General features: G+C 43.5%; 1 long non-coding RNA gene across 1 annotated transcript; it reads right to left on the bottom strand.

Annotated features, from left to right (window-relative positions):
• Window positions 1–590: 590 nt before the first annotated feature.
• Window positions 591–19,336, bottom strand: LOC116600877. The gene is made up of 3 exons (XR_004289843.1): window positions 19,296–19,336; window positions 12,673–12,679; window positions 591–660 (listed from the first exon to the last, which is right to left on the bottom strand). It is a non-coding gene; the product is annotated as an uncharacterized LOC116600877 (long non-coding RNA).
• Between the last annotated feature and the right edge of the window lie 559 nt (window positions 19,337–19,895).

The raw sequence follows: 19,895 nt of genomic DNA, 5'->3' as shown, positions 1-19,895 counted from the left end.
CTGTTCAGGCTTTCTATTTCTTCCTGGTTCAGCCTCTTCAATAAATGGTGCTGGGAAAATTGGACAGCCACATGCAGAAAAATGAAATTGGACCATTTCCTTACACCACACACAAAAATAGACTCAAAATGGATGAAGGACCTCAATGTGCGAAAGGAATCCATCAAAATCCTTGAGGAGAACACAGGCAGCAACCTCTTTGACCTCAACCGCAGCAACATCTTCCTAGGAACAACGCAAAAGGCAAGGGAAGCAAGGGCAAAAATGAACTATTGGGATTTCATCAAGATCAAAAGCTTTTGCACAGCAAAGGAAACAGTTAACAAAATCAAAAGACAACTGACAGAATGGGAGAAGATATTTGCAAATGACATATCAGATAAAGGACTAGTGTCCAGAATCTATAAAGAACTTAGCAAACTCAACACCCAAAGAACAAATAATCCAATCAAGAAATGGGCAGAGGACATGAACAGACATTTCTGCAAAGAAGACATCCAGATGGCCAACAGACACATGAAAAAGTGCTCCATATCACTCGGCATCAGGGAAATACAAATCAAAACCACAATGAGATATCACCTCACACCAGTCAGAATGGCTAAAATCAACAAGTCAGGAAATGACAGATGCTGGCGAGGATGCGGAGAAAGGGGAACCCTCCTACACTGTTGGTGGGAATGCAAGCTGGTGCAGCCACTCTGGAAAACAGCATGGAGGTTCCTCAAAATGTTGAAAATAGAACTGCCCTATGACCCAGCAATTGCACTATTGGGTATTTACCCTAAGGATACAAACGTAGTGATCCAAAGGGGCACGTGCACCCGAATGTTTATAGCAGCAATGTCCACAATAGCCAAACTATGGAAAGAACCTAGATGTCCATCAACAGATGAATGGATCAAGAAGATGTGGTATATATACACAATGGAATACTATGCAGCCATCAAAAGAAATGAAATCTTGCCATTTGCGACAACATGGATGGAACTAGAGCGTATCATGCTTAGCGAAATAAGTCAAGCAGAGAAAGACAACTATCATATGATCTCCTTGATATGAGGAAGTGGTGATGCAACATGGGGGCTTAAGTGGGTAGGAGAAGAATAAATGAAACAAGATGGGATTGGGAGGGAGACAAACCATAAGTGACTTTTAATCTCACAAAACAAACTGAGGGTTTCTAGGGGGAGGGGGTTTGGGAGAAGGGGGTGGGATTATGAACATTGGGGAGGGTATGTGCTTTGGTGAGTGCTGTGAAGTGTGTAAACCTGGTGATTCACAGACCTGTACCCCTGGGGATAGAGTATTATGCCTCCATCAGAAAGGATGAATACCCAACTTTTGTAGCAACATGGACGGGACTGGAAGAGATTATGCTGAGTGAAATAAGTCAAGCAGAGAGAGTCAATTATCATATGGTTTCACTTATTTGTGGAGCATAACAAATAGCATGGAGGACATGGGGACTTACAGTGGAGAAGGGAGTTGGGGGAAATTGAAAGGGGAGGTGAACCATGAGAGACTATGGACTCTGAAAAACAATCTGAGGGTTTTGAAGGGACGGGGGGTGGGAGGTTGGGGTACCAGGTGGTGGGTATTATAGAGGGCACGGATTGCATGGAGCACGGGGTGTGGTGCAAAAATAATGAATACTGTTATGCTGGAAATAAATAAATAAATAAATAAATAAATAAATAAATAAATAAAATAAAAAATAAAAAAGAACTAATACCTATTTTTCTGAAACTGTTTCAAAAAAATAGAAAGGGAAGGAAAACTTCCAAACTCATTTTATGAGGCCAGCATTACCTTGATACCCAAACCAGACAAAGACCCTATCAAAAAGGAGAATTACAGACCAGTATCCCTGATGAATAGGGATGCAAAAATTCTCACCAAAATACTAGCCAATAGGATCCAACAGTACATTAAAAGAATTATTCACCAGGCACCTGGGTGGCTCAGTGGGTTGGGCCTCTGCCTTTGGCTCAGGTCATGATCTCCAGGACGTGGGGTCGAGTCCTGTGTCGGGCTCTCTGTTTGGCAAGGGGCCTGCTTCCTCCTCTCTCTCTCTCTGCCTGCCTCTCTGCCTACTTATGATTTGTCTCTGTCAAATAAATAAATGAAATCTAAAAAATGAATGAATGAATGAACAAATGAATGAATGAATTATTCACCCCAACAAAGTGGGATTTATTCCTGGGCTACAAGCATGGCTCAACATCCACAAACCAATCAACATGATACACCACATTAATGAATGAAAGGACAAGAACCATATGATCCTCTCAACTGATGCAGAAAAGCATTTGACAAAATGTAGCATCTTTTCTTGATTAAAATTCTCCACAGTGTAGGGATAGGGAACATACCTAAATATCATAAAAGTCATACCTGAAAAGCCCACAGTAAATATCATTCTCATTGGGGAAAAACTTATAGCTTTTCCCCTAAGGTCAGGAACATGACAGTGATGTCCACTCCAACCACTATTGTTCAACATAGTACTAGAAGTCCTAGCCTTAGCAATCAGAGAACAAAAAGAAATAAAGGCATTCAAATCAGCAAAGATGAAGTCAAACACTCACTCTTTGCAGATGACATGATACCTTATGTGGAAAACCCAAAAGACTCTACCCCAAAATTGCTAGAACTCATAAAGGAATTCAGCGACATGGCAGGATATAAAATCAATGCACAGAAATCAGTTGCATTTCTATATACTAACAATGAGAAAAAAGAAAGAGAAATTAAGGAATCAATCCTATTTCCAATTGCATCAAAAATCATAAGATACCCAGGGATAAACCTAACCAAAGAGGCAAAGTATCTATACTCTAAAAACTACACTTATGAAAGAAATTGAGGAAGACACAAAGAAATGGAAAAACATTCCATGCTCATGGATTGGAAGAATAAATATTGTTAAAATGTCTATGCTACCCAGAGCAGTCTACATATTCAGTGCAATCCCTATCAAAATACCATCAACATTTTTCACAGAGCTGAAACAACAAACCTAAAATTTGTATGGAACCAGAAAAGACCCCAAATATCCAGAGGAATGTTGAAAAAGAAAACCAAAACTGGTGGCATAATAATCCTGGACTTCAAGCTATATTACAAAGCTATATTCATTAACACAGTATGGTACTGGCGCAAAAACAGACGTACAGATCAATAGAATTCAACAGAGAGCCCAGAAATGCACCCTCAACTCTACGATCAACTAATCATCAACAAAATAGGAAAGAATATCCAGTGGAAAAAGGACAGTCTCTTCAACAAATGGTGTTGGGAAAATTGGGACAGCCACATGCAGAAGAATGAAACTGGACCAATTCCTTACACCACACACAAAAGTAGACTCAAATGGATGAAGGACCTAAATGTGAGACAGGAATCCATCAAAATCCTGGAGGAGAACACAGGCAGCAACTTCTTTGATCTCCGCTGCAGCAACTTCTTGCTAGATCCATCTCCAAAGGCAAGAGAAGCAAGGGCAAAAATGAACTAGAGGGACTTCATCAAGATAAGAAGTTTCTGCACAGCAAAGGAAAGAGTCAACAAAACTAAAAAAGACAACCTAGGGAATGGAAGAAGATATTTGCAAATAATATACCAGATAAAGGACTAGTACCCGAGATCTATAAAGAATTTCTCAAACTCAATATTCAGAAAACAAATAATCCAGTCAAGAAATGGGCAGAAGACATTATCAGATATTTCAACAAAAAAGACAACCAAATGGCCAACAGAGACATGAAAAAGTGCTCAACATCACTCAGCCTCAGGGAAATACAAATCAAAACCACAATGAGATACCACCTCACACCAATCAGAATGGCCAAAATGAACAGGACAACAAATGTTGGCAAGGATGCAGAGAAGGGGAACCCTCCTACACTGTGGGGAGGAGTACAAACAGGTGCAGCCACTCTGGAAAACAGTATGAGTTTCCCAAAAAGTTAAAAATAGAGCTACCCTACAACCCAGAAATTGCACTCCTAGGTGTTTGCCCCCAAAGATACAAATATATTGATCTGAAGGGGCATCTGTACCCCAACGTCCACAGCAGCCCTTGGAGCAACAACGTCCACAACAGCCAAACTATGGAAAGGGCCTAGATGTCTATTGACAGATGAATGGATAAAGAAGATGTGAGATATATATATAATGGAATATTACTCAGCAATCAGAAAGGATGAATACTTACCATTTACATCGACGTGGAGGAACTAGAGGGTATTAGGCTGAGTGAAATAAGTCAATCAGGGAAAGACAATTATCATATGGGTTCACTCATATGTAGAATACAAGAAACAGCATAGAGGATCATGGGGGAAGGGAAAGAAAACTGAATGGGAAGTCATCAGAGAGGGAGACAAACCATAAGAGACTCTTAACTATAGGAAACAAATTGAGAATTTAAAAAAGGAAATAAATTGAGGGTTTCTGGAGGGGAGGTGGGTGGGGTCATGGAGTAACTGTGTGATGGGCCTTGAAGAGGGCACGTGATGTGATAAGCACTGGGTGTTACATGCAACCGATGAATTAACTGAACTCTACATTTGAAGCTAATGATGTACTATATTTTGGTTGATTGAATTTAAATTAAAAAAACAAAAAACAAAAAACAAAAAAAACCAACAGTGGAAACATGAAGTGTCCCTGTAACATTGCAGCTCACACAGGCCCCAAGCAGCTCTTGCTCAGGAAACAGGCTGAGAAAGACTATGCAAAAATATCCAGAGCCTGATCTTGAGCAGGAGCAAATTACTTAAACTGCAGGACAATCATACTGTGGTACATGATTTGGTTTGTCTGTTGTCCATTTGTCCATATTTTTTTCAAGCGTATAACCTAATGGATAGGAACACAGCTCAGAATCAGACAAATGAAGGTTCAATCCCAGCTCTACCACTTACAAATTTCATGGTCTTGGACACTTATCGTCCCTAGTTTTTTTATCTGCAAAATAGGTATGATAATAGTCCTTACACCATTGGGCTCTTGTGTGGAGTAAATAAGAACATGTGTGGTGCCTGACACACAGCATATGCTTATTTTAAAATAAATATTTTATTATTATAATTTAAAATCACATTTTTCTGACAATGAATATACTTCACCATAGAAGAAGATACAAAATAATATAATTAAAAAATAAAAATTAAATGAATAATACTGTGTTTCTAGTAAGTTATAACTACAAAGTTGGCTCAAGAAAATGTGAAAGTCACTAAGAGACAAATACTCACAGAAGACAGAGGAAAAACAGTCAATGACCGATCCACACACACACCCCAAAAAACAGGCCTATGTTAAAATAGTATGTAGAGGCAAATGGTGCCCAGCCTTCAGCAGACAGATGATTCTCAGACTATCCAATCAGATCAGAGTAAGAAATCTTCTCAGTTCCTTTTACAGGTCTAGCCTTTACCCTTACACGCAACTGCCCCTACACACACACACACACACACACACACACACACAGGTCAAGCACACTTTGAATATAGAAGCAGAAATCCTCAATAATATATTATCAAATCAAATTTAGCAAAGTATTATGAGAATAATAAACAGAAGATTCTTGGTAAGCATAGAACTGAGCTGGGGAAGTAGAAAGAAGAACATCGTTAACCACTCACTATCTTTCACAGGCCCTGGGTGTAGGCTGCTTTGTTTACAGAAAAAATAGAGTGTCTCAGTTAATCCAACTAATCAGTCCAACTTGAGTGGTCAGTTAAATGGAGGTATATGAAGACAGAGTTAGTTAGTAGCAGGGAGGGGTGTCTGTGAAAGAGAGTTGAAAGAAATTTTAGTATATAAGGTATTTTGTATCCTTTCTAACCTAATATTTTCATATAAGCTTATCTTTCATAAAGATCATTTGAAACAACTGACTACCACTTCTTATGGGTCAGTTATTGTTAGGCATTCAGGTTTCTCTCTCTCTCTTTTTTTTTTCAGATTTCTCTTTTTTAAAGAGAAAACATTCCTGTCTCATATTCTGACCACATTTCTGGACCTATTTTTTACAAGTAGAATTATTATACCAACTACTCCAACATTCTTTGAATTCTTAACGCATATTTAGAATCTTGATGCATTTAGCCCAAGTGCTCTCCAAAGATTTGACATCATTTTATACTCCTACCAGCAAGGGACAAGTACTCCTTTTGCACTATCTCCTCAGCAGTGCTCAAGTTTTCTCTTTCCTTAACCTATCTTCATCCAACAGGTTTAAAATGCTATGTCACTGTTCTTCTAATTTATCATCGTTTGAACAGTGATGGTAAACACTCCTTCCCCTGTGGGCCAGTTCCTTTGCAACGCATTGGCTTTCCTTGAGTCAAGACAAACCCTGAGTTCTGCTGCCTTATAGAAATCTCTACAGGGTGATTTTTCCAATGCAAAGTCTTCCGCACGTGTGCTATGAGGCACACTGGCTTGGGCCGGCCAACACTGGCCTAGCGACGGAGAGCTGGAAACCCGAGCTCCTCTTTGCAAAACCACTTTCATAATGACCAGCCCTCTGCATAAGCCAAGAGAAGGATAAAGTGTAAAGGCCATATGTGAGGTCTCTTCATTGCCATAGGACTGGAAACACTATTACACTTGTTTCTAATCTCCCCACTCTCTGTTCATCTTTCTCCTTTTAATTTTCCTAAATGGCCCAGCCGCTGCTGCTGAGGAGAAGGTATTTAATATGGGTGAGGATTTAGCTGTTCCTCCAGGAACAGGCTGGGCCACTACTTTTCAAATGTCATCTTGATTTGCTGCTTCCCCACTAAGTAAGAGACTTAATAGGGCTTAGGGGATGAATCTGGAAACAAACCTCCCTAATGAAATGGCCTGGGGCCTCACCCACTGTGACAGCTCTGGGGACAGCTGCCCTGGGAACACGAGTTAGTGACAAGGATGGAGTCTGTAACCTGAAGGACTGTCCTCGCAACCCCTTCTGGATCCCCCCACCCTGACTCCAGCCACTCCAAACAGCATCAAGGTCCCCTGGTCTCCTCTGTTTCTCTCTTTCTTCTCTCTATCCCCAACTCTGACAAGTTCACCCTGCACCCTGTATTTACTCCTCTGTTCATGTTTGTTCCACAGTGCTGGATTTACCAGTTAACTCCATTTTCCATTCTTCTTACACCTACTCTAAACTGTGTTCTTTGAAAACAGAGACAGGTCTTCTTTGCCAACATATCTTGGGGTCAGACAGTGTTGGTTCCCAACTGCGGACAATAAATAACCGCTGAATGGGTAAGTAAATGACTTACTGGATGACTCTTAACGAGACCCTCACCATCCTATGTTATAAGTCACTTTTGCCTCAGTTCTCTTATCTGCTAGGTGGTAATGCAAGCCCTTGAGGCACTTCCCTTACAGAGGTTATTTGTGAACCACTAACAAAAGGCTGCAAACAGTTTGTTTTCACTTGGGTGAACTTCTTAGGAGGATCTGAACAAAAGCATTGACGGGATCTGGAATCAGCCCTGAGCACAGGCTAGCATGCCATTTGCCCTGGCTCATTATCCCTGTCAGGCTCAGGGAGCCACCAAAGAGGCACCAAACAACAAAGTGGCACAACTGTTTGGCCATTTTGTATCAAGCAGCCTCTGTCACCGGCTGTCCAACTGCTTGCTCCAGAGGGTCTACCTATTCATGTGCTCCAACTGTCAGGCTCCTTATACCACAGGCTGGACTGGCTGTACAGCCCTTTCACACTCTAGGCTCCCCTAAAAGCTGTTAACTCTCCTTACCCCCCATAAATGGATCAGGCTAGTATTGCCAGATGCAGTGATGGCTACCTCCAGAACCCACAGAAGCCTGCCAAGCACTGTACTGCTTTTGCTGGAAGGTGCAAGATACAGTAATTGTCCTTTGGAAGAACATGCCTCTGACGTATGAACCCATAAAACTTCCACAAATACAGAAGTCCTTGTCAGAAATCAGAGAGGGAGGCAAACCATAAGAGACTCTTAATCATAGGAAACAAACTGGGGTTGCTGGAAGGGGGGTGGTGGGGTAACCGGGTGATGGACATTGGGGAGGGCACATGATGTAATGAGCACCAGGTGTTATATAAGGCTGATGAATCACTGAACTCTACCTCTGAAATTGAATCTCAATAAGAAAGACAGAAAGAAAGAGAGAGACAGAGACAGAGAAAAAGGAAGGGAAAGAGAAGGAAGGGAAGGGGAGGGGAGGGGAGGGGAGGGGAGGGGAGAGAGGAGGGAAGGAAGGAAGAGAAGTCCTTACATTTTCCTAGGATTTGTCTCCAAACACACAGAGACCACACGTCATGCCAAATCTCCAATGTGCCTGCCATTTCTTGCTCATCCAGTTCAATTAACATGTTATCAATCTAGTGAACGGATGTGACATTCATCAGAATGTCCAGAGAGGACCTGTGAATCCAAACTGATTCTGCTCCTGCTTCATGACAGGTATGGAAAAGAACATGACTGCCAGAATGATGCACACATATCACCTGCTGGCTCCACAGTGGCAGTGGAGCTACTTCTTGGTGTTAAAATAAGACTATTCAAGACCACAGTTCGGTGGCTGAGTGAAAAGGTTTACCGCCAAACAGGGAATAAGAACCAGCACAAATCGTAGGTAAACTCTTGGAAATGAAGTGCAAGGGAAGAAATAGGGAAGCTTTGTCAAGACCAATAGACTAAGAGTTGTTTCTGTCCCTTTTTAGGAAATCAACATGTGAGTGAAGATGATTGGGATTTTCTGTCACGTAAGCATTGAAAGCAGTCTGCTATAGATATGCATGTGCTACGTGTTTCTAGGTTATAAGAACCAGGTACCTCTGCTGAGGATCTGCTGTCCCTTCCTCGAGATTATGGTGTCCTACTGCTTTGTGATGTGTCTGGGTCAGACTTATGTTACCCAGTCAGGTCTGTCCAGTATCAACAGGCTAGGCTGACCAGCTACTTGGCCAGGTCAGTTTACCATTGATTAAGTATGGGGTAATCCACTGTTGTCCATCAGAATCCAGCAAGGCGTTACAGATACCAGGCTGATGAATTAAATAGGGTTATGACATCCTTTAAGTCTTTGAGTGTAGCATGAATGCCAACCCTCCCAAGACAAGGCATTACTATTTTATGTACTATCTTGACAGGGGAGGAGGGCAGTTTCAGAACATTCCACTTGGCTGTTCCCACTACAATCGTTCTTACCCCTTAAGTCAAGAAACTAATGTAAGTGTTCTGCGAACTGCCCAGCAATTCCATCTAATTGTGTACATTTGGAACCTGGGGCAATGACCATCTGGTAATCCATGGGTTTAGTAAAGCCCCTATGAGCCAGATCTGGGTCAATACCCATTTAGCATGGATTTCATATGCCCCCATTCTAGGGGAGCCATGATGGCACTTTGGGTCTCTGGATATCAGTGTCAGTTCAGACTCAATGAAAAATCTAAAAATGTTTTCAGATTTTTGAAAAATCTGAGTATTCTCTCCAGTGCATGGTTACTCAAGTAAATAAATGAGCATATGCAACTTTGGGAAAGGTCTGGGATAATTCTTACTGAGTGCAACTGTTTCCAAGTTGCATGATCCTTCCTCAGAGAAACCTGGCCTCCCCTGGGGGCTGCCTGTCTACCTTATAAGGAAGACTGTGGTCCTTGAACCATCTCTATATGTGGTATTACACAGGTGGGACCCTCCTCCACTTAGACTTTGCCACTAGTCTTGATAGTAATGCCCACCTTGTTTCTGAGACTTAAGCACTACCATTTGGCCTCTGCATTTGAGATCTTCTCAATTCCCATTGCTACGAGGGAGTCTAGTACTGTAACAGCATCTCTTACTAATGTTAGTCCCGATCCATTGAGTTTCCTAGTGATGCTGATGCCCCCCTCAATGCATTCCTTATCACTTGGGTAAATGAAATGTCCACTTGGCCCTCCTGTGGAACACAGCTAACTTCTCCCAACCTTACACAGTATATCCACCCTACTCTCTAGGACTTTTGATCCCTTCCACCTTGTCTTCCACAGCCATCTGTCATGTCTACTTCACTTTGTGGGGGCTATCACTTTGGCCAAGTTTCCAAAAGCTATCCCAGTGGCATATTAACACAGTCTCCTGGGGTTCTGGCCAGGATGCTAAATCCTGTATGTGCAACTGTATCATTAAACTCTCATCTCTCCAGTTTTATATTCTGCCCCATTGATACCACACTTTAGTCCAATCCCATGTGCACCCTCCCAACTCCTTCCACTCATAACGAATTAGGGAGAGTGTGCCCTCCTCGGCAGGCCAGTGGACTCCTAGTTTGTTTCTCTGGGATTTGATCCTTGCTACTGGTCTGGTTCGCAAGAAATGAGAATAAATCCTAAGGGAGTTAAGCATTGTCTTTTTTATTCTTATATATGAGTTCTCAAAGCAGCTTTATTTGTAATAGTCAAAACCCAGACATTGAGTCCATCAACCCAAATGTCACTGGATAAACACACTATGATTATCTACACCAAGGAATACTACTCAAGCCGTAAGCATTGTCCTAGAAAGCATCTCCCTTGTTTTATTTGAGGCCTTCCTGTGATCTACAAACAGTGGTGGGGTGGGGATAGGACTACTGTCTTCCAGGAATGGGGATAGGGCTACTTCTGCCAGCATGTTTGGAGGACACTGGGACTTCAAGATTCTCAGGTGTATGTAGCCAGACATCCAGTGCCTTAGCCTTGTTACTCGAGGCTTGCTGGAGCTGTGAACGCAGCTGCTACTCTTCCATTTAAGTCCGATCTTCTGCCCTGGTTGCGTAAGATCATGATTTCCTCAGACAATGCTGGCCAGGCACTCTTGCTCTCCTATTCTGCCTTAAATTGGTGATTTGTTACCCAGAGTCCACCATTCTCTGTCCTCAACAAGTCAGCGAGCTCACCAGCACCCACCTCATTCTGCAGGGCTCAGAACTGCCATTTCTCTCTTCCCCTCATATGCCTACAGCTGCTCCCATCAGCATCTCATCCCAGTTCACCAGGGTAAGAGCTGTAGCAACAGCACTTCCACAGCACACCAGGGGCCATCCATGCTCACCTCCCACCCATAATGCCATCCCCATGGCCAGCTTGCTGGTGAGTGATTACCTCTTAGAGCCTGATTCTCAGGACCATTCTGGGTACCAATTTTCTTAGACTGGACTTCCTAAAAGCACTCTGAGACAGAGAACTGAGTGCAAGAGTCCTACTGGGGGTACCCCTGAATTAGACATGAGTAGGAAGTGGGGAATGCACGATTGGGTAGAGGAGATGCTAACCCCCAAAGAGTTCAATCTGCAACTGAGGCTTCAGCTGATCCCTTTGGCTGGCATTGGTGTCCCCACACCAGCAAGCAACTGGCCCATGGGCTGTCCCTAGGAGGGGCTATGGAGAGCCCCCACTATAGAGAGCCGGGCTCAGTGAGGACACGGCTGTGGGCCATCAACAGTGATACTCCCAGCAGCTGGGGGATGGGGTGTCAGCCCTGGAGAGGCAATCTGAGTGGAGCACCATGATACCCAAAGTGGAATGAATTGTTATCATGTCTCCAGGCTCATCCCAGTTTTCAGCTTTCCTCTACCCATTCCCAAAGGGGCCTACCCTCACTGTGGACTCCCTGCACCTCGCCCCCCCCACCACAGGATAACTGCCAGTGTGGCACTGGGAATAGGTGGGACCAAGCAGCCACCTCTCACATAAGGATATAAGCACCCCCTGCTCTGAGTCAAATCTTGTATAGAGCAGGAATGAGGGAAAGGACTGTGGGTCTCAGTGTCCCCTCTGACCCACACCTAAGGGTGAACAGAAGCTGCCTCCACTAACCCTCCCTGCAGAGCTAGCAATACAGGATGTGAAGATCCAGGCTGTGGGCCCTCCTCTACTGCCCATGACTGATACCATCTGGGCTCTTCCTTCCCTATCTCCTACAGTGGCTCAGGTCCTGCCCTTCATATGGCACATGAGGCTCTACGAGGCACCAAGCGTGTGCTTCCACCTTGCCATGGGTCCTGGCAGAGTGCCCTGAACACCCTGTACACCACCTCACTCCACTCTTGCAACAGTCACTTCTAATAATAAAACTGAGGTTCACAGAAGTGGGGTGACTTGGCTGCAGCTCCTGAGGCAGTGTGCAGCAGAACCAGCATTTAAGCCTGGTCTCTTCTCCCCTCTCCCCACAATGAAAACCATCTCATCAGTGTGAGCCCCCCAAGGGCTGCCACCATCCCTTCCTTCTCTACCAGATCTTACCTCACCACCTTCCAGCCTCAGAAAGTGCTCTGCAAATCGCTGGAGCCTGGTTTAGGAGCAGCCCAGGGGCCCTCCGGGAGTGACCAACGTCAGTCCAAGCAAGGACTCTGGACTCCCTTCTCATTCTTGTTTCTGTTCTCAGGAGGAAGAGGGTGCTAAGTCAGTGATCAGGGATGGCGTTGGCCTCAGTGAGACCACTGTTCAGACTACTGACGCCTGCACCCACCACTGTCCTCCCTCCACCCCCAAGCCTTTCCACAGGAATGGGAGTTGATGACCCCTAGATAGACCACCTGCTCACTGAAAACTGAGGTTGGGTCTTTCTTCAGGCCTTTCCCAAAGTACTGAGCACATGCATGAAGCAGGGCTCCCGCTACGTGCTTGACAGTCTTTGGATAAATACTTAAGGACACCTCCTGCCTTCAGTAAACATGCTCAGGCTTCCCAGGGCACAGCAGAGATGGCTACTGCTTTTTAAAATGCCTCACATCTTGATCTTTGCATTAGTGGCTGCTTTGAGTACAGGTACCCAGCCTGGCTGCTTGTCTGTAGGTGCCTGATGGAAGAGGTGGTGGCCAGAGTGCAGTGGCCAGACCTGAAGGAATTCATGCAGTGTTCACCCTGACCAGGAGAACAACTGCTATCTGGACATGCTGGCACCCAGCATTAGTGCTGCTCCTCTTTAAATGGCCTGAGATCTTGGATCCTGAATCTGGTGTGCCTGTCTGTTTTGGGGCATCTCCAGACCTTACACCCACCCTTCTGCCAACCCATCTTGCTGGCCTTCTGTAGGCATCAGGTTCTATCCATATTCACAAAGACAAAGCCAGTTGAGCTGTTGTTCTGTTCTCGGGGCTTGAGGTTCTAAAGGGGGACAGTGACTATCCATGAGTGTGCTTAACTGGGCCAAGAGGTACTCACAGCCCACTGGACTCACTTATCCTTGTGGTTTTCACTGAGCTTAGTGTGCATCGACAGGACCAACATTCACCTCCAGGTACCTCCCTAGTTTGAGAATGGGATTCAAAGAGTTAAGAGCTGAGGACAAGAAGGACTGCTGGAAGCACAGAATGTTGTAGCCACCCTTGACTACACCTGTCAGATGGTTTACTTCACAGGAAACACACTCATACTCATACACACACACACACCCCTTCCAATTCCTCTGACCTTTTTCACCCAGACTTTGGCACCCCTCACATTGTGCCCACTTGCTCAGCCCAAGCCAGAGGAGCAGCTCAAGTGTGTTCATTGGGGGCTCAGAGAGTTGTGCCCATTTTTTCCAAGAGTAATCCTTGTCTCCCCAGTGGCTCCTTGCCTGCCTGCCTGTCTATCTGGATTGACTCTACTACCTGAAATGGGCCAGGCTCTACGCCAGGGGCTTTAAACCCACAACATAATTTAGCACTTAAAAGAGGCCTCTATGTATCAACTCTGTCTTACAGATGAGGAAATTGAGCCTTACAGAAGGCAATCGACCTGCCCAGATGCACACAGTGGTGAACCCAGGATTCAAACCCGCGTCCCCATGACTCCACCTTCACTCTTTCTGGTACAGTAAGTATGTAACTGACCAACACTGTCTTCTTGTGCACAGACCTCTTCTACATTACCCAAAGCCAGGTAACAGTCTTGACCTTGACCTCTACTTCACCTCATCAGCCCCTCAGTCCTTCCCACTACCCCTCCAGTCCCCCTCCCATCAATCCCTTCTCTCCATTCCCAGTTCCCCTGCCTGGGAGTCCTCACCATCTCTCATGGGGTTCCCATCCCAACCTGCCCTTTCCCAACCCTTCAATCTTCTATATCCCCTCCCATAAAATCCCAAACTGTCTGCTTCCATGTCATTGTCCTGCCCCTTTCTAAGTAAGACTTGCTATCTCACACCTCTATATGTGACAACTGTGCAGCACCCACACTGTCTATGAATTCCTAGTTATTCTGGAGACCCAGTTCAAATGTCACCCCTGCCAAGAAGCCATCCCATGCAGGGAGAGATGCCCCTCCTTTGACCCATTAAAGTACCCTATACTTAGCCCTCTTGTATGACCTTTTTAACTCTCTAGTACAATAACTTATCGTATGAGCATGTGTCTCTCCCACTACTCTCTGAGCTTCCTGGAAGCAGGCACTCTCTGTTACATGTCTTTGGCATTTTGGCTTGTGTGCATGCATGTATGTATGTTAATATGTGTGTGTGAGCGCATGTTTAACCTCAGGTGGAGAGGGCTTTGAATTAAACATGCTTCTCACTTTCATGGCAGTTCATTATCACTGGTCCATGAAGACCTCCTCCTCTTTTATCTTCATCCCCACCCTCTTCCTTGCCTCCACCTGTGTGTCTCCGTATACCCAGTACCCAACAGAGAGCACAAAGGATGCTCAGCAAATGTCAGTGTGTGCAGGAGATAGGTGACAAAGTAATTGTGCATCCCCTTTCACTCCTCTCCTTGAAGTTTCCATTGGTCAAAGTGAAAAAGGATAGGGGTTAGCTGCTGCAGCCTAAAAACGTCAAATTGCCAAGAAAATGAGAGTTACTGAAAGATTAATTCTTCACTGCTGGAGCCTGGCTGTTGCAGAGAGAAACGAAAGGCAACATGCACATCAGAGACCAGTTTATCATCTGGGGACTGCAAGGTAAGATTTTCACTGCAAATTCAGTTCAATCCAACAAGCCCAAAAAGTATTTCTCAGGCCCTCAGCCAAAAGAGCACCATCCTACATGCACTTATGTGGTAAAAGAATCTACAACAAAGGAGGCAAGAATATACAACAAGAGAAAGTCTCTTCAACAAATGGTGCTGGGAAAACTGGACAGCTACATGCAAAAAAAAAAAAAAATGAAACCAAGCAACTTTCTTACACCATACACAAAAATAAACTCAAAATGGATTAAAGACCTAAATGTGAGACAAAAAATCATAAAACTCCCAGAAGAAAACATAGGCAGTAATTTATTTGACACCAGCTGTAGCAACATTTTTCTAGCTGTCTCCTTAGGCAAGGAAAACAAATAAAATAAACTACTGGGACCACACCAAAAAATAAATAAATAAATAAAGTGAAGAAAGCCAGCAACAAAGCAAAGAGGCAACCTACTGAATGGGTGGAGATATTTGTAAATGATATATTCCATAAGGGGTTAATATCCAAAACATGTAAAGAACTTACACAATTCAACACCAAAAATAATATTAACAGTAATCTGATTAAAATGGTCAGAAGACATGAACAAGCATTTCATACAGATAGCCAAGAGATCTATGAAAAGAAGCCCATCATCACTTATCGTCAAGGAAATGCAAATCAAAATCACAACAAGATATCACCCCACACTTGTGAGAATGGCTAGAATCAAAAAGACAAGAGATAACAAGTGTTAGTAAGGATGTGGAGAAAAAGGAACACTTGCGCACTGCTGGTGGGAATACAAATTGGTGCAGCCACTGTGGAAAGCAGTTTGGAATTTCCTCAAAAAATTAAAAATAGGGGCACATAGGTAACTCAGTCAGTTAAGCATCTGCTTTTGGCTCAGGTCATGGACCTGGGATTGAGCCCTGTGTTGGGCTCCTTGCTCAGTAGGGAGCCTGCTTCTCCCTCTCCCTCTGCCTACCACTGCCCATGCTTGTGTGCTCTGTCAAATAACTAAATAAAATCTTTTTTAAAAAAAAGTTTAAAATAGGGAGGGAGGAACAAGATGGGGGAGAAATAGGATACCTAAATATCATCAGGTACAGGAGTTCAGCTAGATAGTTATCAAACCATTCTGAACACCTACAAACTCAACAGGAGATAGAAAAGAAGAGCAGCAATTCTAGGAGAAGAAAAGTGACCACTTTCTGGAAGGTAGGATGTGGAGAGAAGTGAATCTGAGGCAACATTAGGGAAGATAGACCATGGGGGGATGGACTGGCTCCTGGCAAGTGAGAGAAAAACAGAGCACAAAATGGAACTTTTAGAAGTCAGCTCCACTGAGAGACGTCACTCCAGAGGCTAAGGGGGGGGGGGGGGGACGTGAGCCCTAATAGGGACAGTGTGATCTCAGGACCCGCAGGGTCGCAGAAAGACCTATGGGGTCTGAGTGTGGCAGAGCCCCCAGATATGAGAGTGCAGAAGCCAGCTGTAAAGACGGAGCCAAGGAGGGGCTCTCAGCTCGGGGTTACCTTAAACCGTGATCCAAGGAACAGTTGGGCCACTGCTCTTTGAGCCAGGACCCAACAAGCAGCAGATTGGGGAGATTCACCTTCCTCCTCTGGGAGGAGTGGCATGGGATCATGCAGAAGGAATCTGTTGGGTTTGGAGCTTCCAAATGGGGCCATGCACCTGAGATAGAAATGCTCAGTCACAGGCCAGGTGAGCAGGGAGCCTGGCCAGAGACCAGGGAGACTGGAGTGACTAACTGCTTTTCTGTGAGGGTGCACTGAGGAGTGGGGCCCTGAGCTCTGGGCTCCAATGGGCCAGAGATTGGGAGGCCGCCATTTTCATTGCCATCATCCAAAGTTCCCAGAAAGCTTTCAGGGAACAAAAGCTAACAAGAGTGAACCCAAGCAGATTACTTAGCCCGGCCCCTGTCAAGGGCAGTGCAATTCCACATAGGGCAAAGACATTTGAGAATCATGGCAATGGGCCTCTCCGCCAGAAGAGAAACAGGAAGGTCCAGCCAAGACCAAGTTCACCAATGAATGAGAACTATAGAACTCCAGAGCTACGGAAAGCAAAACATAGAATTCATGGCATTTTTCCCATGATCCTTTAGTCTTTCAAAGTTTAAATGTTTTTAACTTGACTTTTTTCTTATATTTTGTTAATTTCTCCTCTTTCCTAATTTAATGTTATTTAACTATTTTATTTTATCAATTTTATTTTATCAATACCTTTTTTAAAATCTTTAATTTTCATTGTTATAGCCATATTTTATCCCTTCATTGTATTTAACCTTATTTTTTATATACATATAGGGGTATTTTTTCTTTAAAATTTTGGGATACAATGGCCAAGATTAACAAGACAGGAAACAAGTGTTGGAGAGGATCTGGAGAAAGGGGAACCCTCTTACACTGTTGGTGGGAATGCAAGTTGGTGCAGCCACTTTGGAAATTAGTGTGGAGATTCCTTAAGAAGTGGGAAAAAAAAGGAAATGAAAAATAGAGCTACCCTATGACCCTGCAATTGCACTACTAGGAATTTACCCCAAAGATACAGATGTAGTGAAAAGATGTAGAAAGAAGATGTAGTGAAAACCATACCCCAACGTTCACAGCAGCAATGGCCACAGCTGCCAAACTGTGGAAAGAGCCAAGATGCCCTTCAACAGACAAATGGATAAAGAAGATATGGTCTATATATACAATGGAATACTTAGCCTCCATCAGAAAGGATAAATACCCAACTGTTTTTAACTTTTTTATAACTTTTTATCTTTTCAGCGTTCCAAGATGCATTGTTTATGCATCAGACCCCATGCTCCATGAAATTCCTGCCTCCTTAATACCCACCACCAGGATCACCCAACCCCCACTCCCATCTCCTCCAAAACCCTCAATTTGTTTCTCAGAGTCCACAGTCTCTTATGCTTCTTTTCCCCCTCCAATTTTCCCCTCTCCTTCTCCCAATGTCTTCTGTTATTCCTTATGCTCCACAAATAAGTGAAACCGTAATTGACTCTCTCTGCCTGACTTATTTCATCCAGCATAATCTTCTCCAGTCCCATCCATGTTGATACAAAAGTTGGTATTCATCATTTCTGATGGAGGCATAACATTCTGTTGTATTTATGGACCATATCTTCTTTATCCATTTGTCCGTTGAAGGGCATTTTTGTTCCTTCCACAGTTTGGCGACCATGGCCATTGCTGCTATGAACATTAGGGTACAGATGGCCCTTCTTTTCACTACATCTGTATCTTTGGGGTAAATACCCAGGAGTGCAATTGCGGGGTCATAGGGAAACTCTATTTTTCATTTCTTGAGGAGTCTCCACACTGTGTTCCAAAGTGGCAGCACCAACTTGCATTCCCACCAACAGTGTAAGAGGGTTCCCCTTTCTCCACATCCTCTCCAACACTTGTTTCCTGTCTTGTTAATCTTGGCCATTCTAACTGGTGTAAGGTGGTATCTCAATGTGATTTTGATTTTAATTTCCCTAATGGCTAACGATGATGAACATCTTTTCATGTGTCTGATAGCCATTTGTATATCTTCTGTGGAGAAGTGTCTGTTCTTGTCTTCTGTCCACTTTTGGACATGATTATCTGTTTTTGGGGTGTTGAGTTTGACAAGTTCTTTATAGATCTTGGATATCAGCCCTTTGTCTGTAGTGTCATTTGCAAATATCTTCTCCCATTCCATGGGTTGCCTCTTTATTTTGTTAACTGTTTCCTTTGCAGTGCAGAAGCTTTTGATCTTGATGAAGTCCCAAAAGATCATTTTGCTTTTGTTTCCTTTGCCTTGGAGACATGTCTTGAAAGAGGTTGCTGTGGCCAATACTGAAGAGCTTACTGCCTATGTTCTCCTCTAGGATTTTGATAGATTCCTGCCTCATGTTGAGGTCTTTTATGCATTTCGAATTTATCTTTGTATGGTGTAAGAGGATGATCAAGCTTCATTCTTCTATACGTAGCTATCCAATATTCCTAGCACGATTTCTTGAAGAGACTGTCTTTTTTTCCACTGCATATTTTTTCCTGCTTTGTTGAAGATTATTTGACCATAAAGTTGAGGGTCCATATCTGGGCTCCCTACTCTATTCCACTGTTCTATGTGTCTGTTTTTATGACAGTACCATGCTGTCTTGGTGATCACAGCTTTGTAGTAAAGCTTGAGATCAGGTAACATGATGCCCCCAGTTTTGTTTTTCTTTTTCAACATTTCCTTAGCAATTTGGGGTCTCTTCTGGTTCCATACAAATTTTAGGATTGTTTGTTCTGGCTCTTTGAAAAATGCTGGTGGAATTTTGATCAGAATAGCATTGAAGGTATAGATTGCTCTGGCCATGACAGATGTTGGAGGGGTTGTGAAGAAGGAGGAACCCTCCTACACTGTTGGTGGGAATGCAAGCTGGTGCAGCCACTCTGGAAAACAGCATGGAGGTTCCACAGAAAGTTGAAAATAGAGCTAGCAATCACACTACTGGGTATATAACGTAAAGATACAAATGTAGGGATCCAAAGGGGCACATGCACCTGAATGTTTATAGCAGCAATGTCCAATTCTACAGTCCCATCCATGTTGATAAAAAAGTTGGTATTCATAATTTCTGATGGAGGCATAATATTCTATTGTGTGTATGGACCATATCTTCTTTATCCATTTGTCCATTGAAGGGCATTTTCGCCAAACTATGGAAAGAACCTAGATGTCCATCAATAGATGAATGGATAAAGAAGATGTGATATAGATATATAGATAGATAGATATCTATATAGATATATAGATATATAAAATGGAATACAATTCAGTCATCAAAAAATGAAATCTTACCATTTGCAACAATGTGGATGGAACTAGAGGGTATTATGCTGAGCAAAATAAGTCAATCAGAGAAAGACAATTATTATATGATCTCTCTGATAGAAGGAATTTTAGAGGTAGGATGGGAGGTCATGGGGGGTAGGGAGGGAAATAATGAAACAAGAGG

Source organism: Mustela erminea, chromosome 1, assembly GCF_009829155.1.
Source record: "Mustela erminea isolate mMusErm1 chromosome 1, mMusErm1.Pri, whole genome shotgun sequence".
NCBI classification, from domain to species: Eukaryota; Metazoa; Chordata; class Mammalia; order Carnivora; family Mustelidae; genus Mustela; species Mustela erminea.
The sequence above is the reverse complement of the archived record's forward strand: the minus strand, read 5'-3'. Positions and strand labels throughout refer to the sequence as shown.